General features: G+C 33.6%; 1 protein-coding gene and 1 long non-coding RNA gene across 2 annotated transcripts in view; one reads left to right on the top strand and one right to left on the bottom strand.

Moving 5' to 3' along the window:
- Window positions 1-1,456: 1,456 nt before the first annotated feature.
- The window catches only part of LOC108972897, a 31,822-nt gene continuing 14,239 nt past the window's right edge, over window positions 1,457-19,039 (bottom strand). The window contains exon 3 of the long non-coding RNA XR_001993679.1: window positions 1,457-1,535. This is a non-coding gene — a long non-coding RNA (uncharacterized LOC108972897). The remainder of the gene's footprint in view (window positions 1,536-19,039) is intronic.
- The window catches only part of LOC108972895, a 49,652-nt gene continuing 32,141 nt past the window's right edge, over window positions 1,529-19,039 (top strand). The window contains exon 1 of the mRNA XM_018939786.1: window positions 1,529-2,154. The gene's annotated coding sequence lies outside the window, so the exon portion shown is untranslated. The remainder of the gene's footprint in view (window positions 2,155-19,039) is intronic.

Genomic DNA, 19,039 nt, shown 5'->3' with positions numbered 1-19,039 from the left:
ATACACAAGTCGGCATAAAGTAGGACGAAGCGCTCTTGAGCAGACGTATACACCGGAACTTTCAGCTTTAATTGCAAGTTTTTACAAATAAAAAGTAAAGTAATTGTTATTAAAAGTAAAGTAAACGTTTTTAAAACTAAACTAATCGTTGTTAAAATCAAAGTAATCGCTTTCGAAAGTAAAGTAATCATTATTGCACAGCAACTATTTAAATTGACTAATATACTTTAAATATTGAGGGTATCACTAGCGGCACGTGCTCTATGCATACATAATTTTAATTGCAAACGGTAAACAGGAGTTTGACGCGAGTACACATACGTATGTATGACTAAAGGTCACGTGATTGCGGTTAATTATTGTTGCAAGTGAAAAGCGGCGCTCATTTAAGCAATTCACAGCCAATTTTCCTAATTTCCGATAGTGTGAACTTCGCATAGCATTTCACTTTCAATTTTTTTTAATTGAAGAGGCGGCGATTTTCCAACGAAACCATATGTTGAACTACTGAGGGCAAAGCAAACCAGCAAAAATCACGCAGCCTTTTAATTGAAAAACAATAAATAAAATAAAAGCAAGGAAAATAGAAAAGTGGAAATAAGTGGGAGTAGACAGCAAAGCAGACCCACAGCAATAATACTGAGTGATAGAAGCAATAAAACTGAGACGAAAATAAAGCAATAACCGCTGCTACGAGAGACGGGTCAATTGCTGACTGTAGTGTAATGGTGAAACCGTTGTTGGTTTACTTTTATCAATACGTTTTTGACTGGCTGGATTATTGGCGGTTTCAGTGCAGCGGCAATTGCAGTCGAAACAGCAACAACAATTACAGCAACAAATACAATTTGTGGCGATCATTTGCAAGGCAAGCAATTGCAATAAGAAGCCTACACGTCACACCGTAGCCGGGAGGCATATGGACGCTGCATAAATTGCATTTAAATTTAAAGTGTAGAACGTCAGAAGCATCAACATTCATAATAATTAAGAATTAAGTGAAACGAGCAATGACTACAGCAACACAAGCCGCGGTTGAAGCTGACTAAGCAGCTTTTGTGGACGAACTCAGCGATATTTTGAAGAAGAATATTTGCAAGAAAACGCGCACAGCTAATGCATGAAAGCAAATTTTGAGAGCCAAATTGAACAGAGAAAAAAGAAGGTGCATACAAAATACATATGCACACGCAAACACTTAAACTGGCAACGTGTAAAAATAGACACATTCCCGATAAGCGAAGACGAAATTAAAAAAAATATATATATATATACTTATATATATATAGTTGATGCAAATAAATAACTGAATATTATATATATATTATAAATATAATAAAGATAGCATAGCCAAAACTCACCAGCAGCACTGAACATTTTAGCGGCGTTTTGGGTCCAAGAAAAAATACATTTTTGTTTGCATTTAATTTGCGTGCCTCAATTAAACAACGAAGCACCGACAATCGCCTTCCACTCTTTTATTCTGCTTCTTCTTCTTCTTGTTGCACACAGCACACGTGCCAAAGGACATTAACCTGAAAAAGTCGACACAAAAAATAGGAAATAAAATTATTATTTAAAAGTAAATTAGCGCAGCTTTTGCACGCAGTTTCAGCAATTAGCTAAGAATTTGAAATTCTCGAACATTTAAAAAATAGAAAACAACACTATTTTCAATTTGGTTGCGGAATTTTCGCATTAAATATTTCGGTGTTTGATCTCGCAGCGCTCGCCACACGCACACTGACCTAGACTAACGTGTACTAACGCCTGCAAAATACGGCCAACACACAGCAAATACAAGAAAAAATTGTGATTTTGTAGCAAACATAAAGAAAATAAATCAAAAAACAAAATAAAAAATTAAAAATTAAAAAAAAGGTTTAAATATCAATACAAATTCAAAAAAAAAAAACTATTTAAAAAAACGTACCAAGTGGCACCAAATTTAGTAAGGAAAATTTGTTACTATAAATAAATACTGTGATTTTGGAAAAATAATTGTAACTTAAAAATTATTCGAAATAAAACGTGATTCTTTTTATATAATCCAACGCATTTATAATAAAAAAGACGACTTTTCCGATCGCGTGCAATATCGATACCTTTTCAGTCACCACAAAAAGCAGAGCAAAGTTCCTAAGCAACGATAAAGTGAGTAAATTATATCATAAGTATGTCTTTAAAATGTTTTTTATACATTATTACCTTTTTTTTATATAAATTAATATAGTTTTGCAAATCAGTGATATCTATGTACCTTTAAGCAAATACATATGTATGTAATACGTGTATATAGCAAAGAGTACTACTTGTATTACGTCTGACAATGTTTATAGAGTCGCTCATGAATTCATTATTGTTCTTTTTTTTTTACTTTTAAAAGCGTTGATATTTATAAAGTACAAAAATGTATACAAAGCGGAAACTTGTTTTTTATAAATTACGAAAATGACCTAAGGTGACGTGTTATACAATGAAGAAATAACCTTTTGCTTTTTCGATAGTACATATATATTTTCGAAATTATCCTGTGCAACAGCCAATCTTTGTAGTTTTTGAATGGCAGCGTTCTAAATAGTATAAGTGAAACTTTAAACGCGCCTTTCTCGCAACGAGATTTTTTAAAATTGAATGATCGATGATACGACGTTTTTGATTGGTTAAAAATTATCAATTTGGCATTGAGAAAAAACTACAATTATTTACCTAAAAAAGAAAACGAAAGTTTTTTAGAACTACAGCATTTTGTAAATTTTTGATATTTCTCAAAGATTATATGTCATTGTATACGAACTACATTCACCTTTAATAATCTTTCTGAATTTTATTTTTTTTGTTTGGCACCTCCGAAGACCGCAACTAACTCCGTTATTTTTGAATATTTTTGTTAAAATACATCTGAAAATAAACCTTATTATGTCCAAAGAACTTCGAAACATTCGATCGCATACTATCTTTTAAAAAATTTACGAATATCGCCTAATTTTTCATAATATTGTATCTCATAATTAAACCCTGACCACAAAGAGACCCCATAAAGTATACAAAGGCTGCCTTTCATAGTTATTTCGGTATTAGAGAAGAAGAACAAATTCTAATCAAGCAGCTAATATCGCTTTATTATTTTTCAAAACATTCTCCATTCAAATCTATACACTATTGCATGTGTTTGAACGAATTGACGAAGCACTTTTGCCACTCTGATTAAGCCTCTTCTCCTCTTCACGTGACGAAAAACGTTAACCTCTTTGTTTATCGTTTACGAACGAGTAAAGAACTCATTCGGTGCCAAGTCAGGACTATACGTTGGATGACTCATCAAATCGATGTTAGAGTGCTCCAAAATTCACTGTTTCAGTCGTTGTGTGAGAGCTCGCATTGTCGTGCTAAAGAGTGATCCGTTTTCCATAGTTTTCCCTGATTTCTTGAATGAAAATTAGCAAACAAAAACAGGCACCCATTTGCTTGAACGAGTTCATCGATGCGAAAATTTTCGTTATTTAATTCCATTTTTTGGCCGAGATAAATATTTTACGATCTTGAAAACAACACAACTTTATAATAAGTAACGACTTTTCTAAAAACCGATGTTATCTATTTTTAACAAAACCATATAGTATTATCATGTCACATACCAAAAAAAAACTTACCTAGGTTTCACAAATCATATGGAGTAAAATCAGCCAGTTATTCGAAATTCGTGATATTGTATATATGGAGCTATATCAAGTTTTCGCTCAAATTTACCTATAAAGACTAATTTTCATTGAGATAACTCACATGTTGGCCGTTATATGATCGTTATATTACGTATATGAGGGCTCAGGAAAGTTTTGATCCGATTTCTATCTGAATTGCAATTTTATATCGCATAAACTGACCGATATTTTTGGTCAAAAGTTAACTATAGATACTTTGGTATACATATTCGATACATAGAGGCTGAACAGTTTTGGTTGGATTTGGACAATTTTTGATCATAATAATTTCATAGTTCAAAGGTCTTATTCGTACAAAGTGTTATCCCGTTATATTTGATTTTGATTTGTTCACTGGAAAGTAAAAGAATTGAATGGATTTTAAAATATATTTTTAAATATGGAAATATGGGAAGAAGATGTGGTTGTCACCCGATTTCGATCCATTTTCGCACTGTGACATACGAATGTGAGAAGAATGCCACGGCCATTTTAGCCGAAATCGGTTGGACAGGTCCCGAGATATGTGATTTCAACTAAAAATGTACGGTGCCAGGGCTCTCATAAAGTCCTCTTATATCATCTCGGATAAAAAATTGTATGTCACTGGCATATTTAAAGTGACGAAATGCATAGCTACTTAGAAGTACTCAAGATCAGACAAATATAATTATACATTTTATGCGTATTTTGAAAACTGCCACGCGTGGCATTACTTATGGGCCATTTTAGCCGCGGAATAAAATGTTTCAGATTTATATAAATATCTATGTACATACGTATAAACAAAATATATACATATGTATTTTTTAGTACGAAAATGTTTTTCTACTTTAATTCCATTATGTTTTAAATTTATCGTGTGCTTTGATCCATTCCACTCATACCACCTCAAATTCTTTAATAAAAATGTGTATAAGCGAGTATTTTTGGCAAAAGTTTGCATTTAAATATGTTTTCAAACATTTTGGCATAGCTTTTTGAAAACATATTCAAAATTCGTGTATAACATAAGACTGCTTGAGAAACGGACTTTGAAACTTATTTTCCGGACAGAATGACATTATTTTAAATTTTTACGCAAAATAGATATTTTCATATTTTCTTAGTATAAAATATTAAATAATAGGAAAACAACGGAATCTTCGTTGAATGTCGAAAGTCTTAAAGAGACTGGATTTTTCTTTCATCATTGCTAACGCTTAAGACTATTTAGTATCAAGAAGAGCTTTGCAAATATGATGAAATTTCTTCTTAAACATACCAATCTATCAATTCAACGATTAAACGCTGTATCAAAATGGGTCAACTTTCACATAAAAAGTGTTTTAGTAAACAACAATATAGTCCTCGTTTAAACAATTAAAAAAACTATCCAAAATTCGAAAATCTAAGCCTCACCTGTGCTACCAGCATCATGCTTCACTATGTCAGACGGTTTCAGATATTACTTACACAAATACTATATTAGTGGGAAATAGGTCAATTCGTATATATATTATAATATCTTATTAAATGAGAAATGTTTCCATACTCGGTCTAAGGTGGTCCGATATTAGGGATTCCGAAATTATTGGAGCGAAAAGGACGTGAAAAAAATGTCAAATGAAATCGAAGCATCAACACCTCTGAGGAAATTTTTTCGCATATATACAGATGAACATATAAACAGACATATGGGCATGGCTAAATCAACTAAGCTCGTCACGCTCATTATTTCTATGTACATACATATATACATATATGTATATACTTTTGATGATCTCCAACGTACACTTCTGGGTATTACATACTTCGTTCAGAATATAAAAGGTGCTGCTAAAAGCGTGTAAAAGTTTAATTTTTTAAGAGCGAATCTACATTGCATGAATCATAAGATTATGACTGGTATTTGCAAGCACATAAATTTCAAAAATTGAAATATTATTCAAAGTGCATCGCTCTCCAAACTCACGTAGTAAAGTGAATAACTTGGATGGAAGAATCAATTCCCATCTAACTTTCTATTAAATTTCCGTTTCAATAAAGCAAATTTTATTCTCATTTTCATGATAAGATGCGCGGCTTCTGTAACACTTCTATGGAACTACCTGTGTGTGTACTTTGTCGTAATTTATTTTTAGAATTGCTGCATAGGCGTTATCTCACAACATATGCTGATTATTTCTTCAAGCTAAAAGTCACAAGTTAAAAGTCACTACTCTTGTATAATATATAAATCAATCATCAATGCATCTGTTATAAAAGCTCAGTTTTCTGCGAAATGAATATTGTTTTTAAATCAAGTATTGGTAATTACCCTCCAAGCTAACATTGATCAGGTGTAAGCATTATTTCGCAAAAATACATTAAACTTACAAAAAACCAAGGCAAATTGTTTTCCATGCAATTTTTCTGCTTAAAATGAACAAATTAATAGTTCCAAGTATATAAAAGACGACGAGATAAATGCGAAAAATAAAAACTCTCAAAATTTACAAACATTCGAAAGTATTTACATATGCAAATAGTATAACTTGAAAATGCTTATAAATTTACATACATATGTATGGACATATGTGTGTATGTATATCTGTGTGTACGGCGTAAATGTTTGCTTACTAAAATTTTAAAAGCTTTACAGATTTTCTGCGTAACTACAGCCGTTTTATACAAGTTTCTTATAAACAAACATATAATTTAAAAGTTGTTTTACTTAAAGGCCGTGTGGGACGCTATTCAATGGAATCATTTATGTTTGTACGTTAGCAATGGTCTTGCTATTTTTTAAAAATTTAGAAGATAATGATGGGTTTTATATAATATTTAAGAATTTCTTCCAAAAGAAAGAACTTCTCGTATCACCAAGCTTGACAGCATGAAAAGAACTGATAGAGCTACACAATTGAACTTAGTGGCAACAATCTAGAACCCTGTAACTTGAAAACTATTAGAGGTATAGATATGTATTTAGTTTTAGTATGATATTTTTAATACTATGAAAATGTGTAATACTTATTGGATAGTCAAAAAAGTCTTTCCGTAGTTTGTCAATATATGTCCTTGCAGTCGTATATCTCCAGTGCTACCAATCACATGGTATCATACAAAAACAAAATTCAATTCGCAGAAGTGAAAAAGTGTTATAGCTGTTCAAAAATTAGCGAAAATAATGAAGAAATTCGCTATATTTTAAGTTTTTTGTATAAAAAAGGGAAGAATGCCACGCAATCCACCAATGAAATTTGTGAAGTTAATGGAGGCGATGCTGTAACAACTCGTGAAGCACAACAACGGTTCGCTCGCTTCCGTTCTGGAAATTTCGATTTGAAAGATGCACCTCGCTCTGGTCGACTTCTCGTTGAAAATGTCGATGAAATTACAGAAAAGATTGTCCAGGACCATCACATAAGCAGTCATGAAATCGCTAAGGAACTTGACATTCATCATCAAACGGTTTTGAACCATTTCAAAAAGACTGGCTACAAAAGAAGCTCGATGTTTGGATACCCCATGAATTGTCTGTGAAAAATATAATGGACCGAATTAACATGCGCGATTCTTTGTTGAAACGAAATGAAATGGAATGATTTCTGCAGCGAATGCTAACAAGAGACGAAACGTAGATAAAGTACGACAATAATGTGCGAAAAAGATCATGGTCCAAGCGTGGGGAAGCTCAACAATGACGCTTTGAAAGGTTATGTTGAGTGTTTGGTGAGATTGGAAAGGAATCATCCACTATGAGCTGCTCCAGCCTGCTCGAACGATTGATTCTACATTGTTCTGTCAACAACTGATGAGATTGAAGCAAGCAATCAAAAGAAAAACGCCCGGAACTGATCAACAGAAATGGCTTCGTCTTCCATTAGGACAACGCTAGACCACACACATCTTTGATGACTCGGCAAAAACTGGGAGAGCTTGGGTGGGAAGTTTTGATTCATCCGCACACAGAAAATGGTGTCGCAATGGCCGAATTTTAATTTTTTTTTTTTAACATTTTAGAGTTTTCCTGTTAATAGTTAGTTTGCAACAATAAGATATTCTAATTAAATATTTAATATTTTATCCGAGAAAAAAATTGTTGAAAAAGCTGTTTTTACCCGAGGGACCCAATGTAACCCCTTAAACATGCAGCCAATTGCTGTCTACTTATCCCCACAAATTTATCGTTATACTTCTATTTAAATAATTGAAAACTTAATCAAACAGTTTATTAATGTCAACACACTTTTAGCCACTCACTTATGGCATTTAGCTAAGCATCTAAGTATTGTATTTAATGGTCAAAAATGTCGTTTGCCGTCATTTTATAAAATCACTAAATATGACACAAATAACTATGACAATCAATATTCTGAATAAATGCGTATTTTATCATAATTATCTGCATTAAATTATTTTATGTGCGTAGTATATTATCAATTTAAGCTGTGCACAACATAAGGAAATCATAGTTAAATTGTCATAACATAACAATTCGTCCGCATGGCAATACACCAAGTACGTAAAGAACGCTATGCGGCATGTTAATGTGTTTAACGTTTTCAACGTCACAGCAAAACGCGTGTAGTGCCCATAAAAGCACGTTCGTGAGTGTGTTTACATAAATTAACTCGTGTGGATAAAATTATTGTATGAACATACATATGTATGTATGTATGCATATGTAGCCACATACGTAAACACAATACACATTAGTGTATGCGCAAAATGTAGTGTTATATCCAAGGGTCATGAAACATATTTTCATTAGGGTTATACAATTGCCGAATATGTCAATTATTTGTGAGTTATCCTAATCGCTGTATTAGTCCCAAATGATTGCTGACTTTCTAACTGCCCTTATCTTTTTGACCATAAACCAGACGCGAATTTTGTGGACCCCAGTTCGTAGGGTTGAAATTTTGCCGAAAATATCGGCCAGTCTGTGAAATATGTTGTTGAAATTATCCGCTAACAATATACTCGTGTGTATAAAGTTGGTACTATTTGATCAATACTTCCCTGCATATACCTAAAGCAAAGATTTTCGAACTTCCAGTTGACTTTATATCACATATATTGGCCAAGCTAGTTTTCATTGTGTTCACCCTAATAACAATATTTATGTATATGATCTGAGATGTTCTTTAGTATTCTGTCACGTAGTCAACAAGTTTCGAACAAGACGCGTCTGTCCTAACCGTCTCGAACATATGTAAATACCCGCACTAAATTGAAAAGCTTTGCCCATATACATAAATGCTTGTGCACATATTTACATATGCATTCAGATAAGTACGTATACTGATGAGGCTGCGAATCAAAATGCGAGCAAACGAACACCTCAGATGAATATGAAAATTCGTCAATTTGCTTATCGCAGCTATTGTGGGTATTTTTGGTTGTTGCTTTTCATGATTTGTTTATTTTATTTGACTGATTGACGTAGAAAGTGATGGCCAAAATAAAATATGCAAGTACGTACAAACATGAATATGATAAAATATTATATTTTGTTCGTATATTAAATTGCTTTTTGATTGAGAATAAGTATTCGAAATTTCTTAATATAAATGTATAAACAAGCGCATCGTCACCTAAAATGCAAAATAGCGTAAAATCACTTTTCATAAGTTTCACTGATAAGCATGCATATGTATCTGAACATTTTAAGAAAAAAATTTAAATTTTAAGTGTGCTTAAATCGGCGGTTAATAGCAGCGAAACCAATTTCCAACAGGATACCGACCCAAAATGCACATTGTATCTTGTACGTGCAGGGTTGTTATGGAAATAAAACTAACTCTATAGGTCCCGCAATCACTAGACATTAATCCTATATCTGGAATTTTGGAAAACCGTATTCGAAAACATCGAATTTCATCAAAATAAAGCCAAAAAACTGGATCTTCGACTTTGTGGGTCAAAATATCCGGAAATAATACTATAAATCGAGTGGGGAGCCTGCGCTGACGTCTAGGGACAATAATAGCAACAAATGTTAAAAGTTTTTGGATTTACATAAATAATAATTCGTGTACGTAAACTTTTTTGTTATGAATTAGGTGCATTTGAAGCTTTAGCATTAATTTTGTTTTGTGTAAAAAAATTTTTTTTGATGTGCTATATTTAATGTTAAATATACATACATAGAAAAAAACCATAAAATTTATTCATTTTTGTGTATGTAAACTTTATTGGTCCATTATATACACTAAATTCTTCTTTTGTTTTAATTTAAATACTCATATTGTTAATACCGTTAGCTTGGATGGCTCCAAAGATTATAGTTAAAAATAGAAAACAATTCATTAACTTTTGTGCTAAGTCATAATTTCGCGTATACAAAAATAAAATAAATGAATAAGCATTTAGCATAACAAACAAACTTAGCATCTATATACATAAGTATGATACAGCGCGCTACTGTGGAGCAGTTCTATGCACCCGTATAACTGTATATACGTACACATATCTAAAAGTGAACGGGAATATCGTTGCCGAGGGGCCAAAACGAGGTTTAAATAGGTTTGTAGGTCACAAATGATTGGTGCATCAGTTTGTTGTGTATAAACGCATGTACTTGTATGTATGTATATGTGAATACAGGTTCGTATCCGAGTACATATAATCGTGTACTTATACATATATACATAAATGATGGTATGTACATATACGTTTGTATGATCATAACGCTTTTTATACGCGTTTTAGCGCTTTCCGCAGCCGCTAATATTGCTGAACAGGCAAGTTTTTTGTTTTTGAAGTGAAGTTTTTGCAATATACACACAGACACAGAGAAAAAGGTGGATTATTTTTCTTAGTTGCTGAATATAGCTTATATATATATACATACTATATACATACACGCATATGTACATACATATGAAGAAACATTTTTTTTTTTGCCGAACGGATTTTCTTGGTAATAATTTTGGACGAGTCAACCAAAGACAATACTATAAATAAATATGACGACTTAAGGATTTCTCGATTTTCTAGCCAAATTAATTCTTATCCCTCAATATACGGTCTGAAAAATCGGGGGTGAGCTATTTAAGTAGAGAGTCGGATCTCAGCCCAGTAATACTCGCCGTATGTGCCATTCTTCGCTATATTAAGTTTGTCATGAAGTTTGTTACATTCAGAAGAAAACGTCTCAATCCATATGAGATAAAGAGTGTTTTGTTTGTTTTAAAGAAGAAATCCATGGCATATAATTTCATGCCTCAAGTCAAGAATTTAAAGAATTGGAGCAAGTGATTACAACAGCTGGCTCAAATAAATTGCAGGCGAGCAGCTGAATTTTCTATGACTTTTTTCAAAAGGAGCCCAACGGCAGGAAAAGTAGTCTTGCGAGTCTTGCATGACGCGAGTTGTGTTCAATAAATTTATTGTTTCGTTGGCTGTGTGGAATGTAGTGTTATCTTGTTTGAACCAAATACTGTTCACAGCAACATACTCCGATTCAGGCACAAAAAATCATTAATTGCGACTATATAATCTTTTTCTTTGACTTTATAAATATGTCCAGCTTCATTTCTGAAGAAATGTGAACCATTGATTATCTCTGCACATAGACGGTCGGCTTGTGTATATTATAGTATCATAACTCCGAATGCCATTTAACCAAAAAAGAGTTTCATCGCTGAAAATCGGGATCGGTGACCATTTCGTTTTGGAACCACTCACTGAACGTACGGCGCGCTTGAAGGTGGTTTGGATTCAATTCGTGCATGAGTTGGTAGCTTGTATACCCGCACGTATACACGATCGTTCCGCAAAATTTTTCATAAAGTGGACTTCTTTCTATTCTGTTGCACATGTTTATCTTAATGCGCTGTTCCACAACAGCAGGAGTAAATCTGATTAAATGAAATGAAAAACTATTGCCTCATTGAAAACATTGGTGGATTCGGAGGGGGGAAATGTCCACCAATGGCTAAATGGCTTTTTAATAATTTTACTAGTGTGGAAAAATTGTATGCAATACTATACGAGAGGTGGACAAATTTTCCAAGAACCCCGCATGGGCCACATTAGAAAAAATATTTGGTGAACATCCTATCCAGCCTTTTGGATAATAACCACGTCGTGTAACGTTTGAAGCTCAAAGGTGAACTTGATCACTGGTAGTGCCATTGGGGGCAGAAGCAAAAGTCAAAAGACAACAGAGTTGCCGACTACTGCATTAGAAACGTTAAAGAACTGCGATGTAAACCTATACCCCATAATTCATAGTTTTCTTTGAATATTCTGCACACTTCCTGTGACGAATGTGTGCTCTGAATGCTCTTTTTCGACACTTGGAGTCCTTCAGGTTTTGAGATATCGATTTAAAATTGTGCACAAGTCTTTTTCTCACAAAGAAAATGCTCATTTTTCGAAACCACCGATATCGAACCACTATTGGATATAGAAATATATTTATTCTGAGTCGATTTAAAAAACTTAACATCTACTGTCCTTACTGCTACTTATATAAAATACTACAGTGGTTTTTAACCATCAAAGGAAATGATGCTTTGATTAAGGTCATTCTGCGAATGAGGGTAAGTTAGTTAAGACGCTTTCTCGAGCATTTGTATGGTGATTTTCGGAAAATTTGTGAACGAAAAAAGGCTTTTGTTTTTAATAAAAGTTAACTATTTTAGAGTGAAATATGAAATCCAGATTGTAATAGTTTATATGTATTTTAATAAAAATTAAGTACCTTTACTGTTTTTACACAAAATAACATTACTCTTTCTCGAAGTACAACTTATTTACGTTTTTGTATGCGTATGAAGTCAATATTTTATGACATTGTTTACTAAACAAACACCGTTTAAATTTCATTGCCACAACAGGGTAATCATTACTTCTTTGATTACACACATAAATTAATCGCACAGTGGGCGCCTGTTGAACTAGCCACGTGCTAGTCAGCTAACTGAATAAAACCTTAATGGACTGAATTTTACATAAATTTTAATTCCGGTTTCGTGTGAATAAATAAGCTCAATATGTTGTCAGCACATTTTTACTAAAACCAAGACTTTTTATATAATTAATAATTGAGTCATAAGTGGTTAAACGCGTCGGAACATATATATGTATGTACATACGGAATATGTGACGGAATTTGGGTGCAATAATTATAAACATAAGTATACATACATATGTATTTATAGTAACTCAAGTATTCGTTATGATTTCCGAAACTGTTTCTTGCTTCTTCTTACCTCATTAAAATATGTAAAAAAAAATTAACTGGAATGATTCTCATACTAACATCTTACTATCAAAAAAAAAAATATATATATATATAAAAAACTTTTAAAAAGTTGAAGTTTTAGCACACCTTAGATGCCTAACAACAAAAAATGTAATTTCTTCTACATCTATGTACGTACATATGTAGGTATTTTTCTTACGACATGAGTTCTGTGCGTTAATGATCAAATTATGTATATTAACTTCAAAGGAACTGTGTTAAATAGAAAACTGCTGTTTAGCGGTCAAGTGTCGTGGGTAAATTACTTAAAGATATTAAAGAGCAGAAATTCTCACAATCTAAAAGTTTATGAGCAAGTATACATACATATGTGCGATGTCATAAAGTCGTCTACATTGTATTTTCGAGCAAACATACAAGAAAGGTATATAAATAATACTTTAAGTACAGATGTACAACCAAAAAACTTAAAAAAAAAAAAAAAAAATTGTTGTAAAACAGACTTCACAAAGCGCCAAAGCTTCTTTGCCAACTTTATACCGAATTATTTTTAGAATTAAGAGTTCAATGGCATATCTACGCTGACTTGTGAAAAGAAATGGCATGAAGGCAATTGTAAGCAACAAAATTCAGTTTGAAAAATCAACGTTTTTGGAGATTTTATGAAAGCGAGCACTAAAAATAATTTCATCTCTGAGACTGAGCTGTGAAAGAAGTACACACCCAAAATGTAAAGAGAAAGATAAGTTACTTTTGCTTAATACTAATTAGTTTAATATTAGTTTTAAACAATTACATTTCAACTAATGTGAAATATAATAATTTTCTCCGAATTCTTTAATAAAAATAAAATATGTGTGTTCGATTGAAGTTCTATCTCAATTTCGTTATTCATACGTGCCTAACCCCATGGAGCGGTTATAGGTACCAAAAATATTAAATTATATCGAAAGCCTTTGCGATGCAACATTTCGCCAAGCTTGAACATTGTTCTCTTATATGTGAAATCAATAACAAAAATATCTAATCGAATTCAAACACAAGAGACTATGCAGTTACCTCATTAAACAGACATAATCTCAATATAGTGTCGACAGGTGCATTGGTGCGAAAATTGTGCTAAGGCTCAGGGAACTGAGTATATGAAGGGGTCCAAACAGAGACACACTGAAATTTACTCCTCCTTCAAACGCGACTCTGAATACTTGAGCCATTGCCTCGCAAAAGCTACGCCTGGTGACTTAATCTCTGCTCACACACCAATTTTCTATTTAACGCTCATAGAGAAGCACTTGATGGGTCGAAGCGAAGAGCAAAAGTAGAAGTAACAGTTTCTTGCAAGGAAGTCTTCGCCAATTTTAGCTTTAAGCTACTGGACTACTGTACTGTTTTTCAGGCAGAGGTAGCTGTTCTTATAGTAGTATTAGGCGAACTACTCAGAGATGCAGCCTCTTTCAGAAAGGCGAACATTCGCTTCAACTGCAAAGCGGCAATACCAGTGTTGAGCTCGCTACATGTGCGCTCAAAGTCAGGTACGGAGTGTGTGACCTCCCTAGAAATTGTAACATCAAGCTACTTTATAATCAGACTCGTTTGGGTAGCTGATCATAGCGAAATCGCTAGTAACTGGACATTCGATGAGCTAGCAAGAGGTGGCACATTTTGCTCCTCTGACAATGAAAAGAGAATGAATTGGATTTCCTTTGTCATCTTGAGCTGACTTATCTGTTCTACTGTGAGCTCCTTTTGACCTAAAGTAGAATGCAGGAGATCTACGGAACTTCTTACGCTTAGAACAGTTCAACTTGTCGCAATCTTTGAAGCTCTTTCTAAACATTGTCTAAAAGGCATTAGACGCCTTAATAGACTCAAAGCGCTTTGTGGCTTTATAAAGGTCTTATGATTATTTATATAGGGGTTTTAGGTACCACAACGGGCTGGCTTTCTAAGCTGTCCAGGTGAAATTCCTGTTAGGAACGACCTTTTACCTTGCCTAGCGTTGTTTATATAATAAACTATTTATAAAATCGAACTAATAGAAGAGTTTCCTACATACAAGGTGCGTTCCAAAGTAAATAGGAATTTTTGAATCTAACGCCCTCTGGTGGCGCCATCTATATGTCGACTAGTGCCTTAAAATCTGCTATCTTTATCGATTGTCTAGTAAGAATTTCATGACATTTCATTGATTGGAAGTGAAGTTATTGCATTTTAATTATCAATATGTTTGTGTTATCAGTGCGAAAATGAGCTTCGAAGAAAGAGCCAACATTAAATTTTATTTTAAAATTGGTAAAACGTTTACCGAAACGTTTCAATTGATGTCGTGAGGACCTAAATGACGGTCAACATGTGCGCCAATGAAAATCCGTAATCACCGGAAATTCCATCGAAACTGTGCGTGAGTGGCAGTGTCTATATCTACGTCGAGTCTATAAAAAAGCGTTGTAATAACTTAGCTGACACTTGAAGCTTTAGTATGTACCTTACAATCAATTATCGAACTTTATGCATTGATTAACTCAAACTAAATTCAACGCATTATCTTAAAATTTTAAATTTGTGTGGGTTGTTTTCCCACGAAAGAAATATGAATTGTCGACGTTTGTTTTCAGAAGTTATTACGTATATACATTTGTATATCCCGACCGACTAAATAAATACTGTGCAATGGATAAAAGAAGAATGGGCGATACTTATTATCCCATAAGCTTCTTTCTGCGTCATATACTGGAATACTGAATCAAATGAGAAATCGAACAGATGTGCAGGCCGAAAAATGGACAATCAAAAAGATAAACTACTTTTATATCAACGCGATATGTGGTCAGCAACGAGACAACCGATAAATACGTACATACATGTATACTAAGCACAACAGCAGCAAACAAAAAGCACAATGCGGTTGAACAGCTGGTGAATAGTTGAATTGTTGTCATGAATTTCTTCACCACCTCTCACACTCACTCGGCATCCACTGGGCTGTCATTCATTTAATGCGCGAGAGATTGGCACTTTCTACAGCCGGTTTTTGTGGGGCCGGTCAAGCCAGAAGTCGACAAGTGTCACTTGTTTGGGTTACTAGAATTCATGGCAAGGCTAAGCGGTACCACATCGTAATTTCGTTTTTGAACGAACTTTTCAATTTTTCAACGCGTGACGCATGCAAGTCGCTCTCTACACTTTTGTAAGATGCAATACAAACAAACAGCATTACACTGCACTTAAATGTGCGGTCGGTCATTGACGGTAGTCATTTCCTGCTTTGCACTTGTAACTCATGTATTGCTAGGCGGTAGCTATAAATAAACTAGTTCAGCGTCTTACAAGTCTGCCGAGTGGAATTACAAGAGACCACGCCGCGCCAGCTTGTTTGATGGTGAAGGCCAAGTGTTATGGAACATTAAACAAAAAAAATCCATTAAATGACTAAATAGCATGTTAATAAATACTAAAACTAATGTATTTAATGTAAATTTATACATTGCAATATCATATCACCGACTTGAGTAGGAGCTAGACAATTAGTATTGAATATTTTAAAGATCATGACCCTTTCAAATGTTGTGCGTGGTAACGCGGACTACAAAGGAATAAGTAAAGATGTACAAAAATTATCAGCGGTTACACCGCAGCTATAAGATTCTAAAGAGGTGATTTTTTTACAGCTTAAAAGGGTATTTGAAGATAAAGATGGTATTTCTGATCAGTCAATTTCTATGGCGGCTACCACTAATTATCTTTATGGTGATGAGTTCTTGTCATTAGCGTCCGTCATAAATGGCTTCAACCGGTTTTAGAAGCTCATACTTCAGCATGCGCTCCTGAACTCATCAAAAACCTTGGCGTCAGGGATACTCGGCGTTGCCGTCGATTTGGTTGGCCGGGTTTCACATATGATTATTTACCTGGTAAATTCAATATGCAGTCCGGTTAGAACCCGCTTTTCAACGTCTATTGGCTTCAATTCATATCGCACCCGATTTCCTTTCTTTGTAAATATGCTTCTTCTTTATTGTATTAGACATCACTCACACGTCTATAGCCGAGTTTACCACAGCGCGCTAATCGTTCTTTCTTTTCGCTGTTTGGCGCCAATTGGAGATTCCAAGTCCAGCCATGTCCTTCTCCACCTGATCATCGTTCCATCGAATGCGATATTCGATATGGCCAATGCGCAATGTACCATACATCTTTCGCAGAGCCTTTCTCTCGAAAACTCGTAACGTAGATTCATCAGACGTTGTTATCGTGCATGCCTCTGCGCCATATAATAAGGATTGTTGTTGGTGTTATTACTGAATATATCTTGGATCTTTTGATTATATCGGTCTGCTTGATTGCCTCCCAAAGATTCTCTGAGTTTTTTATGTGCACAATATTCATCAAGTAATGCTTCCAGTTACTCATCTTCAAACTTTGTTGGCCGCCCAGGACGCTTATCGTCTTTCAAGTCAAAATCATCACTTTTAAATCGTACATTTCACTTTTGGTTTCATTCAGAGTATGATTTTTTTTATATTAAAGTAATGAAGAAAAACTTCCCGTAAAAACATTTTTGCTTCAAAAAAATGACTTTGGGAAAATTAGAACAATTGTATTGCAATCGAGTTACACCTTCTCCTAGCATACACTTTATAACGCCTCCAACGTTTGCTTCTGTTATAGTTTCTCGAATCGTTAAGAACTATAGAATGTTTTGAGTGCATTTTTTTTTTTTTTTTTKTTTYCCATTCCTTGCAACAGACTATTTCGACAAAATCAGTATATATTTCTCAAATAGAACGTAGAACAGATCATAAATCTAAATAGAAGATCAACTGAATATTTACCAAAGGTGTAAGCTACTATTTATAATATGGAGCTATATTTCTATTTTGGTACTTATTTACTCTCATAGTGTGTTTATGTACTTAAGTGAGTACTTATCTAAGTATAGACTTAATTAGTTCGGTTTACTGCATAGTTAATAAGTTAAGTGTTTTAAATTTAGATTAGTGTAAATTTAATGCACACATATGAACAAACGTCTATATTGTTATCTTAACACCATGTGACACGTTATTCATCCTGCTCCCCTATGGTAATCCTCAGTATCTACACGCGCTATCTGATCTGATGAGAAATACTACGCTTATCTCTATCTTTATCCCACAAATGTATGCGCATTTTATTTAATACTGCATTCGTACTTTTATAATTTATGATGTGACTAATCCTAGAATGTGACCTTGTGGGTACACTGATATTTTATATATTAAATGAACCTGCATCACAAGGTTAAGTGAACCCTTTGTTGCATTTTTATTTTGTTAGGAGTGACCAATTTTAAATTATCTTTATAGCAAATGCATTAAGTGAACTATATAAATAGATCCTAATAATGGCTCAAGTTCGACCGCTTACTGTCAAGAGTTCTTGCGAGTTCTGTTTTTTTTTTTACCAACTAAAAATTCATTTATATTTTGTATAGAATTGACTTTTTCACAATTATTAAGCCGAATTTTAGTATTTAACAATTAATGGTCTTACAGATACAAAATGTAAGATACAGTATTATCTATAAAGTGGGAGCTCTCTTTCAAAATCACTTTTATCGTCAGGACCGGAAACGTAACTCTGGCATTTATATACAGATTAATCAGAAATTTGATAAGTATTTTTTTACAAAGAGAACTACAAAGAGAAAGTGAGAAGTATTTCTTATGTTAGTCATATCATTGTTCGAAAAAATTTGTTTGTCATATTTACCAGAACTAGAACCAGCTAATCTGGGGGGTGAGAAATACCAAGTCACGGTGATGGTACTATGTCAGTATAGTAAAACCCTCAAAGGGTTTGACGCTCGTATGTGTCAGTTTTTTTTTATGACCTTTTACATTTTTTCCTTATCTTGATGTTTTTTCGCTTAGTTGTAACATTTTGGCAAAAACGTAGTTTAACATAACTCGCGAACCACTTGTCCGATTTTGACGAAACAAATTTAGAAAAATTAAGAATTTGAATTTCTATTTGTTTTTTATCCAAAGAAAAAACTCCAGGCTTCTGGCCATAAACTACTAAAAAAATAAAGTAAACATTTTTATAGTAGTTTATGGCCAAGATGTGTATAAGAGACAGCTTTATAACGCCTCCAACGTTTGCTTCTGTTATA

Source organism: Bactrocera latifrons, unplaced genomic scaffold (assembly GCF_001853355.1).
Source record: "Bactrocera latifrons isolate USDA-ARS-PBARC rearing strain unplaced genomic scaffold, ASM185335v1 scaffold_437, whole genome shotgun sequence".
Lineage (NCBI taxonomy): Eukaryota > Metazoa > Arthropoda > Insecta > Diptera > Tephritidae > Bactrocera > Bactrocera latifrons.
The sequence above is the reverse complement of the archived record's forward strand: the minus strand, read 5'-3'. Positions and strand labels throughout refer to the sequence as shown.